The 24,809-nt window shown below is 40.9% G+C and overlaps 1 long non-coding RNA gene across 2 annotated transcripts in view; it reads right to left on the reverse strand.

Moving 5' to 3' along the window:
• The window catches only part of LOC112662545 (uncharacterized), a 66,009-nt gene extending 41,403 nt beyond the window's left edge, over positions 1-24,606 (reverse strand). Inside the window, exon 1 of one of the 2 annotated variants that reach the window (XR_003138646.3) lies at positions 24,384-24,604. This is a non-coding gene — a long non-coding RNA (uncharacterized LOC112662545). Of the gene's footprint in view, positions 1-24,383 lie in introns of both variants that reach the window. The other variant, XR_004816815.2, reaches the window with a different exon arrangement.
• Between the last annotated feature and the right edge of the window lie 203 nt (positions 24,607-24,809).

Below are 24,809 nucleotides of genomic sequence, written 5' to 3' on the forward strand. Positions count from 1 at the left end.
GTTTTTGTTAGAGAAAGAGAGAGCACAAGAGAGCTCAGGGAGGGAAGGAACAGAGGGAGAGGGAAAGAGAATCTTAAGCAGGCTCCACACCCAGTGCAGAGCTCAATCTCACAACCCTGAGATCATGACCTGAGCTGAAATCAAGAGTCTGCCACTTAACTGATTGAACCATCCAGGTGCCTCTATCCCTCTATTTTTAAATCGTCATATTCTAGTTTTCATTATTGACTGATGTTTGCACATACTTCTTTCTTTCTCACCAAAGTATAAAATCAGTTTTTTCAGGATTTATATTTAATTCGTATTGTTAATCTTTACATGCCCTAATAGAGGGCTAATCCTTATTAAGTGCTTCATATTTGTTGGTTGAGTAGAAATGAATGGACAATATTTCAAGGCAAAATATGGAAACCAGGGACACCTGGGTGGCTCAGCAATTAAGCATCTGCCTTCAAGCTCAGGGCGTGATCCTGGAGTCTTGGGATCGAGTCCCACATCAGGCTCCCTGCATGGAGCCTGCTTCTCCCTCTGCCTGTCTCTCTCTCTCTCTCTCTCTGTGTCTCTCATGAATAAATAAATAAAATATTTTAAAAAAATATGGAAACCAAATAAAACACAGTAGAAGCTCTGTGATACTTACCTTCCATTTCTCCTGGGCAGGAACCTCAGCTTCTTTTGCTGAGACTACAGACACACAATTCCAACAAAGTGTGGTTCTAACATGCCAGGTGTAACAATTAGAAAGACTGACTTTCACTAACAGTGATTATAAGAGAGAGCCTCCAAATGTTGGCATTGGTAGTATTGATGGAATAAGTGTGTAATAGTTATGCATTGTTCCCTAGCACTATAGAAGGAAGCGTCATGCTCTTTAAATTTTCAAGATCAAATGAAATTGGACTCATCACCGATCCCCCAGGGTTGGCAGGCATGGTGAACTGACCGAAACCAGTTTGGATGTTCACAATTATTGGTCCTTATGGGTAGCTATCACAGTCTTCAATAGTTCAGGTAGATGACAGCTATAACCATACACTTTATTTACAATGAATGTGAGTTTCAGGCTGGATTCGGCCACACATACCTTTAATATCAAGTTGTTACAAAAACTCATGAAGTTATTTTGCAGGGTGAAATCCCAGTTTCTGATTTTTAAGATCTTTGAGAGTATCTTGTTTGAAAGTTTCACCAAAGGTGGATGTGACAGTATTTTATGGCCAGAGTCAGCTAGCCTTCTGCGTGATCTCCAGTAAACATTACAGGACCAGTGCCATATTGAAGGGTGTAGGTACAGACTACTGGGCTCACTTGATCCTCAGTCCTTGTTTGTGCAAGGGCAAGTGTGCCTGTACAGATTTCTAGCTGGTCCACACATCCTGTTCACCATTCACTTCTCCAATGAATAATCCTTTCGATATCCATTTTACCAATTAAGAAGCCTCCAGTGTTCTGAGACATAGACTATGGGGATGTGGATTTCTAATTAGAGTCTTTCAAATGCTAACAAACCATCCCTGAGTTTATATTCTGGTTCAGATATTTCAAATGCCAGCTAACTGCCCTAGGGTTTAGAATAAATCTAATGCACACAGTCTGTGCAAAATTATTTTGAAGCAATTTACAGACAATATGACAGCAGATTACATGGGAAATCCAATCTCAGTCATGTGGCGGAGGTGAGCGGGGAGGGGTCCCCACTTTTCTCTTGACATATACTAGAACATTGAGGCTCATGGGACCCAGGAAAGTTGAAAAAAGATCTCTGGTCTTGAGTCCATCTTGGTCATCACTGACATCAAGGTGCTCATTAGCCAAGATGACTTTGCCCATTTGAAGGTCAGTGATCAATGGAATCTGTACGATCTGCACCAAACTTGGCCACACAGAAGCGTCTTGTTCCCAGTCATCATGTAGACACTCTGGAAGAGACTTACTACCTTTAAGATACTATGTGAGAGGGACTAGACCCCACCTTTCCAGAATAAAGGGTCAAGTGCTTTTGGGAGCCAGACCATCTCCTTCTTTCCCTTACAGCTTCTATCCCCTTCCCTCAGAGCAATCCAGTTCTATGCTTCTGACTGGGGTAGCAGATCTGAGGCTGGCAGTCAGGCACAAGATTCACATCCAGGTTTTTAAATGTTTTGAATTAATTGACAATGTGAGAAAGTTTGGAAGATTTCACAATCAAAAAGAAAATCTTTATTGTTAAGAGTCTCTTATGGTTTGCTTGCTTCCCTCTCTCTTTTCCCCCTCTTTCCATAGGTTCATCTGTTTTGTTTCCTAAATTCCACATGTGAGTGAAATCATATAGTATTTGTCTTTCTCTGACTTATTTTGCTTAGCACAACACACTGTAGCTCCATCTACAGCATTGCAAATGGCAAGATTTCATTCTTTTTGATGGCTGAGTAATATTCTATTTTATTTATATTATACATATATAATATATACCACATCCTCTTTATCCATTCATCAGTCGAAGGACACTTGGGCTCTTTCTGTAGTTTGGCTATTGTTGATAATGAGGGTTATGTTCCCTTTTGAATCTGTATTTTCGTATCCTTTGAATAAATACCTAGTAGTGTACTTGCTAGGTCATAAGGTAGTTCTATTTTCAATTTTTTGAAGAACCTCCATACTGTTTTCCAGAATGGCTGCACCAGTTTGCATTCCCACCAACTGTGTAAGAGGGTTCACTTTTTCTGCATCCTGGCCAACACCGGTCGGTTCCTATGTTGCAAATTTTAGCCATTCTGACAGATGTGTGGTGGTATCTCCATCGTGGTTTAGATTTGCCTTTCCCTGATAATGACTGATGTTGAGCATCCTTTCATGTGTCTGTTAACCATCTGGATGTCTTCTTTGGAAAAATTTCTATTCATGTCTTCTGCCTGTACCTTAACTGGATTATTTGTTCAAAAAGAAAATCTTAACTCCTGGCTTTTTTCTTCCAAAATGCAAAGTTCTGAAACATTAGACCATACGCCCACATTGCAGTGACTAGCTAGAGCTAAACACTGGCTGCCTCCATTTAGATGGAACACAAGCTCTTCCACTCACCACAGTCTTCACTAAGCCATATTGCTTCTTGGTGCTGGGATTGATCACTCAATGGCATTATTAATCACACTTGTTTTAATTCTTATGCTGAAGAAGAGAGTGAAATATTTCTTGCACTTATATCTGTATTGAAATTGTTTTACATCTGGTCCACCTCACTAATACAAATGATCTGCCTGTCCCTGGAAGTGTTCAAACTTGAGATTTTTGGCCTAGGGGCACCTGGGTGACTCAGTCAGTTAAGCATCTGCCTTTGCTCACATCATGATCTCAGGATCCTGAGATCGAGCCCCTGCTCAGTGGGGAACCTGCTTCCCTCTCCTTCTGCCCTCTCCTCCACCTCATGCTCTGTGTGTGTGTGTGTGCGCGCGCGCGTGTGTCTTTCTCTCAAATAAATAAATAAATAAATAAATAAAATATTTAAAGAAAAAAAGATTTTTGGCCTAGACTTTTGACAGTAAAAAAGCTTATCCTTTAGAGCAAGGGAAGCCCAAACCTGTAGGACAAAAAGCTCTGGCCACCATCTTGGACAGTGGTTTTCAACTAGAGGCGATTTTTCCTTCTAGAGTACTTTTGGCATTGACATCTCGTGGATAGATTTAAGGATAAGGGATGCTGCTAAACATCCCACAGTGCACAGAATAGCCCTAACAATAAGGCATTACTTGGCTCCAAATGTCAATAATGACAAAATTGAAAAACTATGTTCTAAGGAGGGGTTGGGGTAAGAAAGGAGGAGCAAAAAATGCTTCTCACTCATAGCTGGAAATAATACCTTATTATTTTCAGTTGTCATATCACAAGTAGATAAGCTGCTCAGACCAGGGACTTCTTTGTAGGGCAACTCATTTAAACACAAATTTTGACATATTAATTAAAGAAAATTATTACTTAGTAGTAATACTTCAGTTTTGAAAAATTAAAGCATTATCCAAACTGATCACTGCCTTCACCCAGCCATCAGACTGGGCTCCCAGTGACTTCTGATCGTTTCAAGCAATCAAATTTGCATTCAAAAATGGTGATTTGTAATGATTTGTTACCACTGAGGATAAGCAAGTAATGAGATGTATATTGTAATGAAATCTTTGACTTTAATGGGATTCTAAGTATGAGTGGCTAATATAAAATTACAATATCTTTAATTCACTGAGATTGTTAGATCAGGAAAACATTTGTATTATTATAGGAATTATATAATTATTTCTAGCTCTTATTCATTAATCACAGAGTTTCCTGTTTTCTAAACAAGTATATAAAATCAGATGTAGGGGATCCCTGGGTGGCTCAGCCGTTTAGCGCCTGCCTTTGGCCCAGGGCGCGATCCTGGAGTCCCGGTATCGAGTCCCACGTCAGGCTCCTGGCATGGAGCCTGCTTCTCCCTCCTCCTGTGTCTCTGCCTATCTTTCTCTCCCTCTTTCTCTCTCTCCCCCCTCTCTGTGTCTATCATAAATAAATAAATAAATAAATAAATAAATAAATAAATAAATCTTAAAAAAAATCAGATGTATTTTGATATATAAATTTGGTCCTTATAAATATGTATTATGTATTAAATTTAGGTAAGTATGTTCAGTTAAGTAAAATATTACTAAGTTAAAAAAGGAGAAATGTGAACAATAACTGAAAGAGATATTTCAAGCAAATGTAGCAATATCAAAATAAATGTATAGTCTCTCAAGATGACCAGCCTGAAAGGGATCATAAATATTTGTTTCAATGTACAAATTTTGAATCCCTTGTCAGTTTATAAGTACAGTTTCCAAATTCCATAAAAAATTCAACTGAAAGAATGAATTAATTACTTCCTACAGAAATAGATTTAACGACACCTCTGCTTTTCACAATACTTTATAGCTCTCACAGTGCTTTCACATAGATTGCTTCACTTAATTATTTGGCAATCTGAGGTAGGCACCATTTTTCTGTTAGGAGGTGGAAGTAAGAGTCAGCTCAGAGAGGCCCAAAGCCATGCTGACTTCAAGAGATAGAGCCTGGAGGTAGGGGTTGGGGGACTTGCTACCTTTTTAGTTTGCTAACTTAAAAATATATTTTGTGATGCCTGGATGCCTCAGTCAGTTGAGCTTTCGACTCTTGATTGCAGCTCAGTTCATGATCTCAGGGTCTTGAGATGGAGCCCTGTGTCAATACCCTCAAACTGGTCTATTGGTTCAAAGCAATCCCTTTTCAAAATTCTAGCTGTCTTTTTGCAGATATTGGCAAGCTGAGCCTAAAATTCATATGGCAATTCAAGGGACATGGAATAGCCAAAGTAATCTTGGAAAAGAGTTAGAGGAGCCACACTACCTGATTTCAAAACTTACAAAACTATAGTCTTCAAGACAGCATAGGATCGATATACTAATCATTGGAATAGAAGTGAGAGTTAGGAGTCTCTCATGTTCTGTCTCCTAACTCTGGGAAACAAACAAGGGGGTGGTGGAAGGGGAGGTGGGCGGGGGGTGGGGGTGACTGGGTGACGGGCACTGAGGGGGGCACTTGATGGGATGAGCACTGGGTGTTATGCTATATGTTGGCAAATTGAACTCCAATAATAAACAAACAAACAAACAAACAAACAAACAAATAAATAAAAAGGAATAGAAGTGAGATTCTGGAAATAAATTTTCACATTTGCAGTCAATTGGTTAAAATTTTTTTATTGTAGTAAAATACATATAGCACAAGATTTACCACCTTAACCATTTTTTAATTTCAGTAATACTAAATACATTCACATTGGTGGGCAAACATCACCATCACCCATAACTCTTGTCACCTTGCATACCTCAAACTTCTATAGCCATTTAATAATAATTCACCACTCTCCCCCTCTCCAGCCTCTGGCAACCATCATCATACTTTCTGTCTTCATGATTTTGACTACTATAAGTATGTCCTAGAAGTGGAATCCTACAGTATTTTTTTTGGTGACTGCTTATTTTACTTAATGAAATGTCCTCAGGGTTCATCCACGTTGTTGTATATCCCTCTTTTAAGGCCGAATAATATTCCACTGTATGTGTGTACCACATTTTGTATATCCATTCCTCTGTTACTATTAACACTTGGGTTGCTTCCTCATTTTAGCTATTGTGAATAACACTGCTGTGAATGTGAGCATACACATGAGCCTATTTTCAATTTTGGAGGGTATATACTCAAAAGAGGAATTGCTAGATCATGTGGTAATTCTATTTTTAATTTTTTGAGAACTATCATATTGTTTTCTATAGTAGCTATATCATTTTACATTCCCACCAACAATACACATGGGTTCTAATTTCTCCACATCCCTGTCAATGCTTGTTTTCTTTCTTTTTTTAAATAGAACCCATCCTAATGGGTTTGAGGTAGTATTTCACAATTTTGATTTGCATGTCACTAATTATTAGTGATATTGAGCATCTCTTTATGTGCTTATTGGCCATTCATAGATTTTCTTTGGATAAATGTTTATTCAAGCCCTTTGCCCATTTCTGTATTGGGTTTATTGTTTTGTTGTTGAGTTTTGGCTTTTTGTATATTCTGTGTATTAATCCCTTATCAGGTATATTATTTACAAAGGTTTTCTCCTAATTCAGTGGATTGCCTTTTTTTTTTTTTTTTTTTTCTGGTGGATTGCCTTTTTACTCTGTTGACAGTGTCTCTTGATGCACAAAAATTTTAATTTTCATGAAGTTCAATTGGTCTATTTTTTGTTTTGTTACCTGTGCCCTTAGTGTCATATTCAATAAATCATTGCCAAATCCAATGAGGTGAAGTTTTTGTCCTCTGCTTTCTTCTAAGAGTTTTATTGTTTTAGATCTTACATTTAGGTCTTTGATCCATTTTGAGTTAATTTTTGCATGTGATATAAGGTAAAGGTTCAACCTTATTTTTTTCATGTAGATATATAGTTTTCCTGCCACCATTTGTTGAAAAGACCTTTTTTCCCATTGAATGGTCTTGGCACCCTTGTTGAAAATCATTTGACCATGTATCTGAGGTTTGTTCTGCTTTTTTATTTTATTCCATTAATTTATATGTTCTATTTATATGTTCTGCCAGTATCAGTGTTTTGATTACTGTAGCTTTATAGTAAGTTTTGAAGTCAGGAAGTGGGTCTTTCAGTTTTGTCCTTCTTCAAGATTGTTTTGGCTATTCAGGGTCTTTTTTTTTTTTTTTTTTGAGAGAGAAAGATGGAGAGAGTGGGGGGAAGGGGGCAGAGGGAGAGAGAATCTTAAGCAGGATCCATGCCCAGTGCAGACTCAATCTCACTACCCTGAGATCATGACCTGAGCTGAAAATTAAGAGTTAGATGCTTAACTGACTGAACAACCCAGGTGCCCCATTCAGGATCTTTTGAGAGTCTATATGAACTTTAGGGTGCATTTTTCTATTTTTGCAAAAACATCATTGGTATTTTGATAGAAGTTACATTGAATCTGTAGATTATTTTGAGTAATATTGACATTTTAACAATATGAAGTCTTTTAATCCATGATCATGGATGTGTCTCCATTTGTTTATGTCTTTTTACATTTCTTTTATCATTGTTTTGTAGTTTTCACTGTACAAATCCTTTATTTTCTTGGTTAAATTAATTCCTAAGATTTTATTTTTTGATGCTATGGTAAATGAAATTATTTTTATAATCCTTTTCAGATTATTCATTGTTCATGTATAGAGATGCAACTGATTTTTGTATGTTGACTTTGTGTCCTGCTACTTTGCTAAATTCATTTCAATTAAATTCATTATTTCTAACACACTTTTTTTGTGGAATATTTAGGGTTTTATCCACATAAGATGATACCATCTATGAATAGAGATAATTTTATTTCTTCTTTCCCAATTTGGATGCCTTTTATTATTTTTTCTTGACTAATTTCTCTGGCTAGAGTTTCTAGTACTGTGTTGAATAGAAGTGGTAAAAGGAAATATCCTTGCTTCGTTCCTGATTTTAGAGGAAAAGTTTTCAGTCTTCCACCAATGAGTATGATGTTCATTGTGGGTTTTTCAAATTTGACTTTTATTATGTTGAGGTAGTTTCCTTGATCCTTAGTTTGTTGGAATGCAAGGATGGGTCAACATATAGAAATCAATTGATGTAATATGCTCCACTAACAGAATGAAGAAAAAAATCCATGTGATCAACTCAATGCAGAAAAGGCATTTGGTAAAATTCAACACCCTTCATGATAAAACCACTCAACAAGCTAGAAATAGTTTGTAACTACTCTAGAACTCTGGAGTATGTCCTTTTCCAAGTAAGAACATTAAAACAAACTATACTATATATTATTATCTTTATTTTATAAGTGGGCATTTTTGCATAAAAGTCATTTGGGTAGACATATTCTTATTCATGCATTCAAGAGGTAGTTAATCAATAGATAACACCTACTATGTGCCAGGAACTGTGCTAGATGCTGAGAATACAATGGTGAATGAAATAAGATGGATATGTTTCCTGCTCACTTGGATCATTAATCTGGTAGGAAATATGGACCTGTCTGAAAAAAGTCACATAAAGCAAAGAAATTTATGAAATAAACTCAAGCCATTTAAGTGCTATGATGGAAATGAGCCAAGAACAGAGAGTTGATTTACCATACACCATTGCTAGGGAAGCAAGTCAATGGAATGAATGAAAAATGGAGTCGGTGGCTACACAAGTGTCTCTCATTATGTTTTGTACTTTTCCATATGTTTCAAATATTTCTCGATTAGGTAAATTTTTTTTTTAATTAAAGTAAAATGAAGAGGTATTCTCAGCTTGTCTATTTGCCTTTTTCCTTTTGGCCCCAAGCTCTGATTATGCAACACTTTAGAAATTTATTGTGTAAGAAGTGGTTTTCAACTCTACCTGCGCATCAGAATCACTTGGAGTGCTTGTTTAAAATATAAATACCCCAGCCGCATGTCCAGAGATTCTGATTCGGAAGATTTGAAGAAGGGCTCAGGAATCTTTTGTTGAATAAACGCCCAGATGATTCTCACATAGCCAAGGGAGAATTGTCAATTGAGAATCACTGGATCAAAGCAAGGAGCATTGGTAGTTGTGTACCTAGAAAGATGCACATATTTTTAAAAGAGCTTGCTATTTAAGGGAAGGCAAGAAGATAATTTTGTGACAAGGGGAAATCTTTGTAACATGAAAAGTTAATCAGGTTTTTTTTTTTTTAAGATTTTATCTATTTATTCATGAGAGACACACAGAGAGAGAGGGAGAGTCACAGGCAGAGGGAGAAGCAGGCTCCATGCAGGGAGCCCGATGTGGGACTCAATCCCAGGACCCCAGAATCATGCCCCGAGCCAAAGGCAGACGCTCAACCACTGAGCTACTCAGGCGTCCCAAGCTAATCAGTTCTATGCATCCAAATATGTATGCACTGTATTTGCTTCACAAAGGGCATGTGTAAAAAGAAATTTTCTAGGAGCATTTCTCCAACAATATGAGTTAGTCTCTTCTGCCTATCCATTGTTTCCATCTTAAAACCAGTTCGAATGTGTTAAAGTAATGTTTGAGCTAGTATCTTTGGTCAGGTCACAGAGACCTATGAAATTAAGGTCACAAGCTCATCTCTGGATGTACCAATAAGCTATGTCGTTTCTCTGGTCGTGCCCAGTCCAAGTGTCCTACAGACACTAAGCCCTTGCAACTCTCTCTCTGATGGTGGCATCTTGGTGTCCTCTCTGCTGGGTTTTCTAGATATTACCTTTCTGGGATCCAGGAATACACATGCTCTTTTGCCCCACACCCCCAAATCTGTTGTCCCTCCACTCCCATGCCTTGACAACCAGAAGGAACCTAGAGAAGCTTCCAAAGGACTTTACCAATATTTGGTGGATCAAAAGGGTAAATGTCAAGCAGGGCTATATTTCTTATAAACTCAAGTTTTAAATGTGCTATTTTAACACTGTCACTTGCTGTTTTGTTTTGTTTCTAATCAGTGTTTTTCTGTTGCCTTTTCTTCCCTCTCCTTCTAGATCAGGAAGCTAAACAGGGCAGCCTGTCAGGAAGGGCTGCTTCCTGCTTTAATGTTCTTGACTAGGAAAGCCCTGTTCCCAAATTTCTGAGTGCTTTTCGGCCCCCAAAGGATAGCCCATATGAGAATGACTGCCTGGTAATTTAGTTAGCAGATGCTCCCCAGCTCAGGAAAAAAGGCTGCCCTGGGCTTTGTCACTTTGTTGAGAGGCAGCTGTATGTTTGCTGGCCCTTCCTGTCTGGTGAGGGAGGGAAGGAAGCAAGGAGCAGCTGTTCTTTTTCCCTCCAATTACACCAAAACCTGTAACACTGGGGCTTTCTCCTAGAGGGACTCAATTTCAGGTGTCAAATACATTTATAATATATAATTATATAATACATAATATATATAATATATAATTAATACTGTCCATTAATTTTAGTGAGTTAGACAAGTGATGATGGAGAGACACATAATTCTCTAATCAGTAAAACTGATTAAAAATGTGATAGTCTAGACTATAAAGTAGGTGTTTATGAAATAGCAGCTGAAGTGAGCTGCAGCAGCAATGGTGTTTGATATTATGCTGGAGCAGAAATATCTGGATTGGATGCCTTTTACTTGGGCCACTTAACTGTGGACACGAGTAATTTTCTTGACTTCTTTGAGCTTCAGTGTCTATATCTGCAAAATGGAAATATTACTTGCCTTCTAAGTTCATTATAAAGGTTAAATAAAACATCATACAAAAGCATCTAACACAGTGTCTGGCACCTATTAGGTATTCAGTAAATAATAACTCATGCATAATGCCCCCTATTAGACAGCGCTTTATACATATCACTTTATTTAGTTCTTTTTTTAAAGATTTTTAAAATTTATTTATTCATGAGAGACACAGAGAGAGACAGAGACATAGGCAGAGGGAGAAGCAGGAACCCCACGGGGACCCCGATGTGGGACTCCATCCTGGACCCTGGGATCACATCCTGAGCTGAAGGCAGACACTCAACCACTGAGCCACCCATGTGTTCCTATTTAATCTTTATAAGACCTCTATGAGGCAGGTAGTGTTAAGATCCCCATTTTACAGATGAGGAAACTAAGGCACAAAGAGGTTAAAGAAGTTGGGGGGTAGGAGGGGAAGAGGGAGAGGGAGAAAGAGAATCTTAAGCAGACCCCACACCTAGCATGGAATCCAATGTGGGGCTCAATCCCACAACCTCGAGATCATGACCTGAGCCAAAATAAGAAGAATTGGATGCTTAAATGACTGAGTCCCCCAGATGCCCCACCTTTGCACTTTTGATACATGTTTTCTTTCTAACCTTCATCCCTGCCCATGATTACAAAAAACACATTTTTAGGCTCTTTCAGGACACAAAAAGCAGATGCTTTCTCAGACATCATGGCCTTTCACGTTATCTATAAACTGAGTAATATGTCAAGAGACATCAAGGACTAGAGTTATTCTCGCCAATGTGTATCTTGTTGAGTCAAATGGCCAAGGTCAGGAAGATGTGTGGCAATTGTTTTCCTTTATTAGACTTCAGATTCTGTACCTTTCTTTTCCCATTCCCCTCTGCCATCTTGGTTTCAGGCAGCCACCTTGCAAAAGCATATCCTTTAGTCACAAAAAATAGAGGATCAGAATCGTGGATGGATCCATTCAGACTCATCACTGCTAGAGACATCTTTATAGACAAAGAATACATTATAGTAAAAAATGGGATGCCTTCCTGACCCCCACCTCTGTTTATAAAAAAGGGTTTCAGAAAAATCTACTCTGCTCACACAGTCTTTTGGTTCCCTTGGGGTTTTTTTGTTTTTCCTGTGCCTGCCCTTCTATCCTAACTTTTGTTTAGGGGATTTGGCATTTGTCTATGATTTATGAGACACTGAAGAAAACTCTGGCACTTATTTCAGGGATACTTAATAACTATTAGAATCAAGTGGAGTTAAAACAGGATTTAGGAACTCAAAAGATAAAGCACAACATCTGGGTATTGCCTATTTCCAAAATTATGTCTCATGAAAACTTGCACTCTCATAAAATGTCATTATAGCAAATTATTCTAATAAAGATCCACTCTGGGGAGGGAGCTGAAATAAGGCATGCCATATTTTGGCACGGCTGGATCTTTATCAGGCAACTATACACTTCTAAAATTTTATTGTGAAAATAAAGTCCCATATTTAATGGTATAAAATAATAACAAACATGCAGTTCTCATAACAACTGGTTAATGTCTAAGCACGTTGAGTGTTGCATAGAAAAGAAAGTGGATCTAAAGGAAAATTCTGATTAATGCTAATTTTCAGTCTCATAAATTTCCTTTGCTAGCTGCCTAAATTACTAAAACTTAAACTTAACCTATGAGACTTTGGCTTTGGAAAAAACACTCATATAAGGACATCTTAAAAACTCTCAATTGCTGCTTTTGGAAGTCTTTTACCTCCCCCCAAAGTCTTAGTTTACTAGCCTGTGCTGTGGTGGCCATTTGTCCTAATTCCCTGTTGGCTCTTGAAGCTGTATTGTGGTATGCTTTCTCTTCACCATTGTGATGAGACTGGATTTTCTTTCTTTCTTCTTTCTTTCTTTCTTTCTTTCTTTCTTTCTTTCTTCTTCTTTCTTTCTTTCTTTCTTTCTTTCTTTCTTCTTTCTTTCTTTCTTCTTTCTCTTTCTCTCTCTTTCTTTCTTTCTTTCTTTCTTTTCTTTCTCTTTCTTTCTTTCTTTCTTTCTTTCTTTCTTTCTTTCTTTCTTTCTTTCTTTCTTTTCTTTCTTTTTTTTCCTGGATTTTCTAAGTGCTCAAACCCATCCACTCTGAAATGGCCTACTGGATGTTATGAGGAATGACTTCATTACTTCAAAATGCTTTAAAAAGTATTTCCCTTGCAGGATCTAGCAAAACTCCTAATGATCATGTCTTACTGTTGATCAGTAAGTAAGAAGTAAGCAAGAGTAACACAAAGCTCTGTGAAAGTAAAGAAGCTAAAGCCCAGATTTAAAATTTTAAAACCCATTATGTGTCATTGATCTCATACCAAATTGAATTGCCATAAATTCTTTTAAGAATGGAAAAGAAAATATTTTTACTTTTAAATCATGTTGGTGGGTTTTTCAAAGAACTTCTTCCCAGGTGGGAAGCAAGAAGAACCTTTTCTCTTGTATCCCTAGATCTCAAAAACTATCCTCTCTGTGTAAGATCCTAACTCTCAATGACGTGGTGGGTTGGGGTGTGGAGGAGACCATGACAAAATGGGATCTAAGTGGTCCAACAGGCATATCTAAACTGAACCCTTATCAGGAAGCATCACTGGGGAGTCAATGGGATTTACTTACATCTTGCAAGAAACTCAACATTTCTCCTGCTTTATCCAGGAAAAAACTTCTCTGAGCAAGGCCCCAGGAAATTGCTATGGACAAAATGTACATAAAGCCAATGTTGTGTACTTTAGCATCCTTTTAAAGGATTCCCTGGTTCTTGGCACTGCTCTGGATCATTCAAACTATGGTGTAAGTGTTGGGAAAATCGTCTTTGGTGTTAGTTAGATAAGGATTCAGCCCCATCTCAGAATTGCTAACTGTGGGCTGGGGCAAATCTCTCTTCCTATCAACAAGCACAGTGTCCTCCTCTGTATGGTCAAGGTGATAATATTATAGCTATAGACCTCACAGGATGGCTGGGTCAATTCCATGAGAAACCATGTGAAGGTGACTCACACAGTGTCCAGAGGAAGCACAAAAAAATAATCAATTCTCCTCCTGATACTCTTCCATCTGAACAGTGAGGTGATAGTGTGTTTGGAGTCCAGGTGGCATTATGTTAGTTAACAAAAGGGTTAAATTGACATTATTAATGCCCTTGGCAATATTTGCTGTGCCCCTCTATGGCAGTATTACCTCCTCTTGCCAAATTTACAACAGAGGCAAAGGCCAGGCCCCGGCTGTGTCTAATCCTGAACCCACAATAGGCAGACATGTTCAAAACCATATCCCATCTGCCTCCATCTCTGTCACCCACCCTGGCTAAGCACAGTTGGGGAAACAGGTTAGAGTTCTACGATCCATCTACTTCGTCTTTTAGCTAACCTGCTTGGGTTGTCAGGTTGAGTCCCCAGAGCCTTCCTCTTCACTTCCAAGTCCTCATCCCTGGGGACTGGAGATGGTGTCAGTTTGGGATCCAAGAGAGGGAAGCTGGTGGGATAAAGCTGCAGGAAGGGGGGCCTGGTGGTCCTGCCAGGACCTCTAGGGTGCTCATCATGTGCTGCACACTGGGCCAAAGGCTTTACTGACAAATCTCAAGTCACTCTCTTACAAACCCTATGAGGAAGGTGGGATCAGTCCCTCCTGGCTCAGAAAGCAATACCAGTTCTTTTTTTCACTGTCACATAGCAAGTAAATGGCAGAACTGGGCTCTGATCTACATTGGCTGATTCCAGGAGTCAGTTCTTAAGAACTCAACAATTGGAGAAATCCAGAAGCACCATGTGAAAGATTTTCCTAGGTTTTCCCTCTGCTATGCTCTTGGCGGCAGTCTCAGTATACATCTAACAAAGTACCCTGAATGTTGTATTTTTATTATTTGTTCATACTTTGTCTCAAAACCTTCCTATTGCTCTTTGTACAACCAGGTTCTAGACACAATACCAGAGTTCAAGCTTTATACAAATAATGTCTTTTCTTTTGGGTGAAAGACAACCGGACTGGAAGACAAAATCATGCAGTCCCATTGCGGTCCTCCTGATGTTCAGAGACAGAGTGATATTCAAGGTCCTATCTGGAAAGGACAACTGGAAAAAAAATCTCCCAAGGCTTGCATTCCTGAATTATGTCCTGGGCAACTTTTAGTATCAGTTCAGGGGAAGAAGAGAGATATACCAAAGTGCCAGCTATTGGTCATCTCTTTGATAATAAGTATGTCTTAAAACCAATTAAGCAAAAGCATGCATAAAAGTAAAATTTTAAAAATTAAGTTATTGGGGCAGCCCAGGTGGCTCAGTGGTTTAGTGCTGCCTTTAGTCCAAGGCGTGATCCTGGGGACCCCGGATCAAGTCCCGCATCGGGCTCCCTGAATGGAGTCTGCTTCTTCCTCTGCCTCTCTTTCTTTGTGTCTCTCATGAATAAATAAATCAAGTCTTTAAAAAAAATTAAGTTATTGATTAGGGTTCCCATCATTTTCTGCTGGTTCCATCCTAATTAGGGGGAGAGTTTGAAAATTCTACCAGCGTTTCCTAAGTTGTCTCCACAATTGACGTGAAGTAAGAATTTGATAATCTTTCTAGGTAACTGGAAGATAGAGGCAAAGAATGTCTTCTAGGAAATAAAACCTAGGTTTGGAAGCCTGAGCTCTCTAGAAAACAAAGTCTATGTTGGTATGGCATTATAGCCACATGACAACACACACACACACACACACACACACACCCTTTTTTCCTATAAACAATAGTGTAGGGCAGCCCAGGTGGCTCAGCAGTTTAGCGCTTACTTCAGCCCAGGGCGCGATCCTGGAGTCACAGGATCGAGTCCCACATCAGGCTCCCTTCATGGAGACTGCTTCTCCTCCCTCTGCCTGTGTCTCTGCCTCTCTCTCCTTCTATGTGTCTCATGAATAAATAAATAAAATCTTTACAAAAAACAAAAAAAACAATAGTGTATAGTACTATGTACATATGGTAATTATTATTATGTATAGTAATATCCCTATAAGAGTAATATAGTAATATATAGTAATATAGTAAGAGTGTTATAGAGTAATATCTGTTCAATACAGAAATTTTGAAAAATACAGAAGATAAAGAAAGAAAAAGAATCATCTAGATTTTCACCTTCCTAAGAAAGACACTGTCATCAACTGGGGAATTTCCTTCCAGTTTTAGCATATATATTATAACCAATATGGATCATACTGTAGACATTGCCTTTAGACAGACTACGCAGTATTTAAAGGATGCCACTCTGGGTGTCCAGAGCTCATCTTTAGTAGACATGATGCAGATGTTGTACAGTACTAACTGGCAAGCTTGGGAACTTGGACAAAGGGAAGAGAAAGCTCAAGTAATCCAGTCAAGGGCCTTAATTCCAGCCAAAACAAGAGCTTTCCCTGGGTGACTTCACAGCAATGGTGTAACTCAAGCTCCCTGACGATGATCTCAGGCTACTGCCAGAAGGGACAAGAGCTGCCTAATAAAGTATAGAGAACTCCAGGGAATATATAATGGCAAACATTTTAGCTAATACTGATCCACTGGAAAATCAGATTCCTTCCTGACAGATGCTCATATGAAGGCTACTATGCTCTTCACAGAGACACAGTCCTTGAGCACAGATGGCTGTATTGAGAAAAATAAAATGTCATGTGGTTTGGAACTTATCTATAAAATGCACACTGTTGACAATGGTTTCTCCCCACACTCTAAAGAAGTAAAATTGTACAAAGAAACGGCTGGACTCGTTTATTAAGTGCAAGATTGGAAGCCAGAAGCTTAGATCAGGCCTCTTCTGCTGACTTAGTATGTAGTCCCCGTGGTCATTTCTCAATGTGTTTTCCAGAAAAGCTGTCAGGGTCGACAAAGTGATCAATTGTGGGTGGCTTGTCTCTGGGAGAATAAAGTTTTGGGGTTCGGTCTCTTACTGTATGAGTTTCTCAAGGCTATTTCCAGATGGAATGTGGTTTTGCACTAACTCAAGATGAAGTTTGTGGCTGAGCACTTATGGAGGTAGTTTTGGCCAAGGCATCAGTTATAAGACTGCCTCAGCTCAGCAATGCTCAGCTTTCTGGAACCTTTCTCTGAGAAATGTATACTTAGTGTTATCTCGGGGATGCTTTGTATAAACAAAAAGGCCTTTGTAGCACCAGCCCCAAAGCAGTTCTTATAAGTAAGGGAGAGGAATACTCTGCAGTCCCACCATCTCCTGGATACTTGCCAGTGGAGACCTCAGGTTCTTCTTTCCCAACTAGGGCATGAAGCGATATTCACAAATGAGCAAAGAAAAGCATCTGCTCTGAGCCAGTGTTTCAGTCTATTACAGATGATGAAAAATGTGCTTGAGGTTTGGAGTTGGGGAAATGTGTTTCTGTTCACTCAGCTCCCATTATAACCACATCTGTTATCAGTAGGGCGGGCTGTGTTCATAGTAATAGGTATGATTTCCTGAAGCCTGCAGTTCTCTGTGATGTTTTGGCTGAAAGAATGAAACAGAGAAGGGCTGAGAAAATCCAACTCTTTTTGCTGGTGATATTGCCCCTTGGATTCTTCTGGAAGGCCTTATTCTGGGCCTAGCCTGATTTATATTCTTTTCGTTGAAGAACCTAATCTAAAAATGAGTCAGAATAAAAAGGCTGTGCTGTCTTTTGCTCCTGGCTTCTCAGACATGCTACTAGGTTTGATCAATTAAAAAATATCCCAGTTTTCCACCTTCTTTCTCCACAGATGGGCTTATGTTTTCTTCAACATTCTCTCAAGTAAGTATTGTATGGCTAATGGTTTACAATAAGAGGGTCATCCACTGTTAGAGTGGGAAATGACCTAAGGAATCCCTCAGACCAGCAGCTCTCAGAAACTGTGCTCACTGCAAGAGGTGACTCTGAAATCACGGGGGAGGGGAACATGAGAAGAAATTAAGAGAACACCCTGGACATATGAGACACACACACACACACACACACACACACACACGCATGTGCATGCACCTCTACCTAAAGCCACTCCTCAACACTTCATTGGAACAAAGGGTGATGTGGCTAAATAAGGTTTGAAACCCCAGTAAAATTTTACCTCCCTAATTTTACTAGTTAAGAAATAAATTCCCAGAGAGTTTAGTTGACCTACCTAGGACACTTGGTTACTCTGTGACAAAGCCAAGATTAGAACCCAAGTGTTCTTACAACTTTCACTCATCCCACCATTCCATTCATTCACAAATATTTCCTGCCCTACCATTTCGTGAATTGCTATATCCAAAAAGAATTATTTAACAATTTCAATATATCATGTTTATTTGAAAAAATTTTCTGTGAATTTGAGCATCAGGTTATATAATAACTAATCTTGCAGTGACTTCCTTAAAGGCCTTTCCTCATGAAATACTACATTTCTTCTGATTACACTGAGGAATTTGTGGTAAAGTCAGATTACCATTTAAAGTATCTGGAATATATTAACATTTGCAAATTCCATTTGTTTTAAAAGCATCTTTGTAGTTTGTGTTAACAGGGTTATAGTTGGCACATATTCAACTATATAATACCACTCTATTAAGTTTCTTTCAATGAAGGCAACATTTTCAAAATGAGCCATTTTTTATGAATATGCTTTGTATGGTCATGATATGTTGTGTATAGCTCTGTCAGTACACTAACCACATTATTTTATAAACTATCTATTCAACTGTCTGCTTCTCCCAGGGGACTATGAGCTGCTTGAGGGCCATGACTATCTCACTAATCTCTGTATTCTCAGAAGAACTCGGAACAGGTACTTGATAAATGTTGGAGGTGGGAGATGAATCATGTACATAAAGCTTAAACAAAAACCAGCGCCACGTCGGTTTCCACGTTCAGAGTGGAGTCTGCTTGTCCATCCCTCTGCCCCTCCTCCTACTCTCTCTCTCTCTCTCTCTCAAATCAATCAATTAATCAATCAATCTAAAAAAATAAAAATAAATTGAGGTCTACCTTCTGAATGAAATTTGTTTAAGCTTCAAGGGAAGATGGAAGAAATTCCAAGAGGGTTCTCCACTGTCTTTTTTCTTTCCTCTGAGTATTTTGATTACAAAAAGAAAATCTAGCAGTCTATTCTCTTCTTTCAACACTTGTCTTCTCTAGAGAAACTATGGTACATATGTAAACCCTTTTATGATGGGCATTTTCAAGCAGGCATAGAAATTGAGATGATAGAACAATGGACATCCTGTACCATCAAGCAAACTCAATAATTATCAACATTTTACCACCCTCATTTCATCTATCCTGCATGCACATTTTAAAACTATGTTTAATTAACATGAAAGGATATCAAATGGATATTAAAGCTACAAATATGTGAATTATAACCATCTTGGCAGTGTTTATATGAAATAACATTTAATTACAACCACTCACTATATAATATGATAAATTTAACAAAGATAGGAAGAAAACTTGGAATGTTACAAATTGTTCACGTTTGGTATCTTTGTTCAAAGTCTTATTTTAAAATCTCTCTTGTAAAAAAAAAAACATTCTAATGTTTCTTACTCATTATTATATGAAAAGTTTTCCAATTGTCCGTGGCTCCAGGATTTCTATTTGCCGCTAATGGCCATTCTCTCTCTCAGTAATAGAACTACCAATTTTCAGCTGGGGAAAAGGCCATCTGGAATAATGACTGCATTTCCCTGCTCCTTTATTGATAGATGTGGACATGTGATTAAGTTCTGGCCAATGAGATGTAAGTGAAGGTGTCATATATAAAGTCAAGATGTCCTTAAATGCTCTGTCCCTTTATCCTTCCTGTTGGCTGTAATGCAGGTATGAGAGATACTCAAGCAGCCATCTTGGATCATGAGGTACACTACGCCAAGAACAGAAGAGCAGTGAGAGGGCTAGATCCCTGATACCTTTGTGAAGATATCTGTTCTGGACTACTGTCTCCAGACTTCTTTCACATGAAGGAGAAATAAACTTTTGTTTTATTTCTTAGGCCTTTGGAAACTTTCATAATTAAAGAAAAATATGGTTAATATACTTATTGGTGATTCATTTCCTCATTTAGTTCTGCACACAGAATCTTTATTGTAGTAATTCCTAGTCTCCTATATTTGATTTTTAAAAGAAACAATCCTTTAAACTGTATCATTAAAAAATACTTAACAAAAAAAAAAATTTAACAAATCTGAAGCAGTCTCTTAAAATGTAAATTGATGTTAAACATTAAAAGCATCCTAAACCGTTTGTCCTTGCAAACAGATACACAAAAAAGCCATCTGGTAGATCATGTCTTTCTGGGTCATTTGACATCCTGAACAACCTTTTCCATTAGTAGCATTATGTGAAAATATAGCTGCCCTTCTGAGATTCAGCCAGAGTCCTGTGTTAGTTGGCTTGGGCTGCCATAACAGAATACCAACAGTCATGGTGGCTTAAACAGTAGACATCCCCGCCCCTGCCAGTTATAAAGGCTAGAAGTCCATGATCAAGGTATCAGAAAAGTCAGTTTCTGGTGAGAACTCTCTTCCTGGCTTTATAGACAGTTGTCTTTGTGCTGTGTGCTGGGGTCAAGAAGTGAGCATGGGTGGGAGGCAGCTCTCTGGTGTCTCTTCTGAAAAGGACACTAATCCTATTAGATTAGGACCTCATCCTATGATCTCATTTAATATTCATTACTTCCTTGGAGGCCCATTTCTAAATACAGCCACATGGGAATCAGGATTTTATTTTTTTATTTTTTAAAAGATTTTATGTATTTATTCATAGAGACACACAGAGAGAGAGAGAGAGAGAGGCAGAGACACAGGCAGAGGGAGAAGCAGGCTCCATGCAGTGAACCCGAAGCGGGACTCGATCCTAGGTCTCCAGGATCACACCCCGGGCTGCAGGCAGCGCCAAACTGCTGCGCCACAGGGGCTGCTGGGAATCAGGATTTTAACATATAAATGAGGCGGGGGGTGGGGAGAGGAAAACACAAACATTCAGTCCAGAACACTTTTTTTTTCTTTTAGATTTATTTGACAGAGAGTGCCCATGTGGGTATGACAGCAGAGAGGGGGAGAGGGAGAATCTCAAGCAGACTTTGCGTCTAGCATCAGCCAGAGGTGGGGCTCGATCCCAGGACCCTGAGATCATGACTGGAGCTGAAATCAAGAGTCAGCTGCTTAACCGACTGAGCCACCCAGGTGCTCCTGTCCAGTGTCGCTTCCATCTTAACTGTCTCAGGTGCCGCCTCCATCAAGACAAATTGAGGAACAGCTGGGACTCGGGAAGAGGAGTGAGAGAGGAAGTGACCAGTGGCAGCAGGTTGCTACACTGCCCTAGGCTCCCCCTGCATTCCTTCTCTCCAGGCCTTGGCAAGCTGCTGCAGAAGATGAAGAGCATGGCCCAGTGTGGCTCTGATTGGATATGCAGGGATGATTCGTACTGTTTGCCTTCCCAGTGTCCTTTTCTCCTTCAGCAGCGACAGCTTGCTCTCTCCACCCATATGGTCTGGGAGGATGTGCAGGCCAGGGGTGACTGGCCCTAGCCTGAGCTAATCAGTGTGTCTCATTTTCTTGACCACAAAGATGGGATTAGTAGTGGATAGGTGACCTCATCTGACCCAATTGGGATGAATCTTAGTAGTTTTGGGGGAACCTTTGGAAAAATAATTTTTCCCTTTTTGCCAACTCAGAATATTAAGAATATGAGACTGGCAAACAGCAGGTATTTTGCCAGCACAAGGACAGACCCTTACCTGAGAATACAAGCAGTGTAGTGGAGGGTGGTCTGGATGGTGGGGAAAGAGCAAGTCACCATCTTGGTGACACCTGTTTGGCCCCAGCACCAGGTTGTGCCAAAGCCAGGCCAGCCTCTAAACATCTCAGCTAGCTAAGCCAGTAAGTTCCAGTTTGTAACTCTTGCAGGACTTGTAGCTAGAGTTGCCCAATAAAATATAGGCCATCCACTTAGCCTTGGAAGTCAAATAAATGAGACAATTTTTTTTATTATAAACAGGTTCTGAGTATTCCATAGGACATACCTATACTAAAAAATGATTTTTTAAAAATCTAAAATTGACATTTAACTAGATGCTTTTTTTTTTTTTAATTTGCTAAATCTGGCAACCCTACTTAAAACCAAAACCTATTAGTTACAGATGGTAAAACACAGTGTACATGAGGGGATCTTCAAGTTGTTTTGGTGAAGGGGAGATAGGAGTCCCTTCCCGGGTCTAGATGTTGCAGAATAACAAAGCCTGAGGATGTTGCTACTAGCATTGTTTCCAAAATAGCATATCCTGTATTGGTGTTAACAAAGCTGATATAGGTGGGTTGGTGGCAAGCAGACAGGGTCTGAAGGGAGCCAAGTATTAGCAGCCAGCAGAAAGGGGAGACCTAGATGTACACAGGAATAAAGATCAAGGTGAAACACAGTTGAAGCATATCAAAACCGCATTTAATTCACTTTGTGTTAAACAGTATAGGCAAGGAAGAGAAAGAGAGGGACAAAGAGAAAAAGAACAGTTGAAATGATGCGGACTATGAGGGTAATCCTGAAGACAAGTAGGGAGGCAGGCGCGAGGACCTGGTCTCTCAGCTGGCCTTCTGCAGTGCCAGCATCTTCTCAGGCTGAGTGTGATTCAAGGGTCACTGCTCTGACAGGGGTGATGGTCAAGGTGTTTAACAGCAGGTACTCCAGGGATCCCTGGGTGGCGCAGCGGTTTGGCGCCTGCCTTTGGCCCAGGGCGCGATCCTGGAGACCCGGGATCGAATCCCACGTCGGGCTCCCGGTGCATGGAGCCTGCTTCTCCCTCTGCCTGTGTCTCTGCCTCTCTCTCTCTCTCTCTCTCTCTCTGACTATCATAAATAAATAAAAATTAAAAAAAAAAAAAAAAAAAAAAAAAAAACAGCAGGTACTCCAGACTGCTGTGCACCTGCTAAGTGTCAGCCAGGCTCACTTTGAGCAATTTCCCCTTGAACCACTGACCTGAGCCCTTAACTTCTACGTAAGAGGTCTCAGGAATCTAGAAAGTGATCAATGAGGCAAGCCAGCAGAAAGCAGGCACTGCCAGAGACAAAGTCCTTGAATCAGAGGCATGAGAGGGATGGGAAGGTCAGTTATCAAAGTACAAGGTAAAGCATGTTTGAGGAGCTGTGCCAGCAGACCCTGTTTTCAGTGCCGGGTCCCCCCCCAAGTTGCCTTCCCCATCACACCCTGTGTCCCCCTCGAGTGGGGTTCCTGGGAGTCCAGGGGCCTTCTCCTCGGCCAGACTGCTCTTGCCCTCCAGAGTGGCCCCAGCCTAGCCCTGATTCCTGACTACCTGTGGCTGTCACCTGGCAGCAGGTGGTTCCTTCCCCTCCTTTGCTCATAATGGCCAAAGTGTACTATTGGGTATGATAAACTCTTTCATGTCAGTCGTACATTTCCCAGACCCAAAACCTTTCTAAGCCCTCAATGTGGTGCTGCCTGAAAAAATCAATTTCACTCTTCAAAAATAAAAAGAAAAATTGAAAATATAAAAACAAGCAAGGGGAGCATGACTGGCTCAGTCAGGGAAGCATGTGACTCTTGACCTTGGGGTTGTGAGTTTGAGCCCCACATTAGGTGTAGAGATGACTTAAAAAGAAAATCTTTAAAAAAGAAAACAACAAACAAAGAAGTCATGTTATTTATGCCTAAAGTACAACTATCGTGTAGATCCGTAGTTGCCTGCTCACCGTTAAATGGCAAGGGGTGGAAAGCACTGAGCTACAATGACAACACTGAATGTGGCCAGCTGGCCATGGGGGCCCACAGAGCAGAGGGTCATATCACTAAACACAAGGGCCAAGGAGGAGCTTTGTACCAACCCGAGTGAGACCCACTTCTCTTTGCTCTTCCACCTCTAGCCTCTCTCCACTTAGGAGAGAGGAAAAATCCCTCCTCACACTGCCTCTAGCTGGTGGCAAATCTATGAAAATAATATTCTTTGCTCTCTGGTTTGAGGTTTGGTCCAGGCTGTCGTCCTAGCTCTGGTTTTAGTTTCTGGCCTAAGGCTGTTTCCTCCCCTGAGCCCATCACTCACACTCCCCTCCTCTGTGCGGCCTTTATCGCCAGGGCAACGTGATTCCTCCCGAAGCTTCCAGGCACAGGCCACCGGGATTGGGGTCTGGCCTGGACCCCCAGCGCGGTCCCCGCCTGCGCAGAGCAAGGGGACCCCCCGGGGAAGGGGAAGCCGCAGGCCGCTGCCTTCTCTGCGCGAAACGGGACGGCAGCTGTTGGTCTGCCCCGCTCGGCGCCTCTCCCTCTCCCTCTCCCTCTCCCTCTCCCTCTCCCTCTCCCTCTCCCTCTCCCTCTCCCTCTCCCTCTCCCTCTCCCTCTCCCTCTCCTCTCCTCTCCCTCTCCCTCTCCCTCTCCCTCTCCCTCTCCCTCTCCCTCTCCCTCTCCCTCTCCCTCTCCCTCTCCCTCTCCCTCTCCCTCTCCCTCTCCCTCTCCCTCTCCCTCTCCCTCTCCCTCTCCCTCTCCCTCTCCCTCTCCGCGGCACCAACGCGGAGGTGAGCGCTGCAAACGGTGCGTCTCGGTCAGAGGAGAGCAGGAGGGAGCCTGGGCCCGGTGGCTCCCAGCGGAAGGTGTGCGACCCACCGTGCGCCCCTCTGATCCCCGGCGCCTCCCAGGCCTTGCCCCTCCTCCGCCTGCCCAGCGCGCGGGCGCGCACCTTCATTCCAGTTTCTTCCCCGGACTCCGCAGGTCTCCGGAGTAGCCCCGTCGCGGTCTGAGTGCAGCCCGGCCCCTGGCTCTCGCTGTGTCCCCTCCTGTCAGCACGTCACAAACGCACCTTCACAGTTTCAAGAGTCTGCAGGAGCACAGGGGCCACGCGCACCCTGGCGCGTTGTGAGGCCGGAGCTTTCTGAGACAGCTCCCAGCCGAGTGCCTCAAAGCCCAGCTCTTGCGGTGGGTTTCATGGAGCTTTCTCCGTTCCCAAGGTAATCACCGGACGTGCAGAGCTCCTGGACATACGCTAAGAGGGGCTGAGTGCGCAGAGAGAGGAGAGCCCGCTCTGACCCCCAGCCCCGCAGCCGAGCAACTCTGGGGAAGCTATTTGGAGCCGTCCGAGCCCGCGCCGGCGATTCACGCTGCATCA

This window comes from Canis lupus, chromosome 13, assembly GCF_003254725.2.
Source record: "Canis lupus dingo isolate Sandy chromosome 13, ASM325472v2, whole genome shotgun sequence".
Classification (NCBI taxonomy): domain Eukaryota; kingdom Metazoa; phylum Chordata; class Mammalia; order Carnivora; family Canidae; genus Canis; species Canis lupus.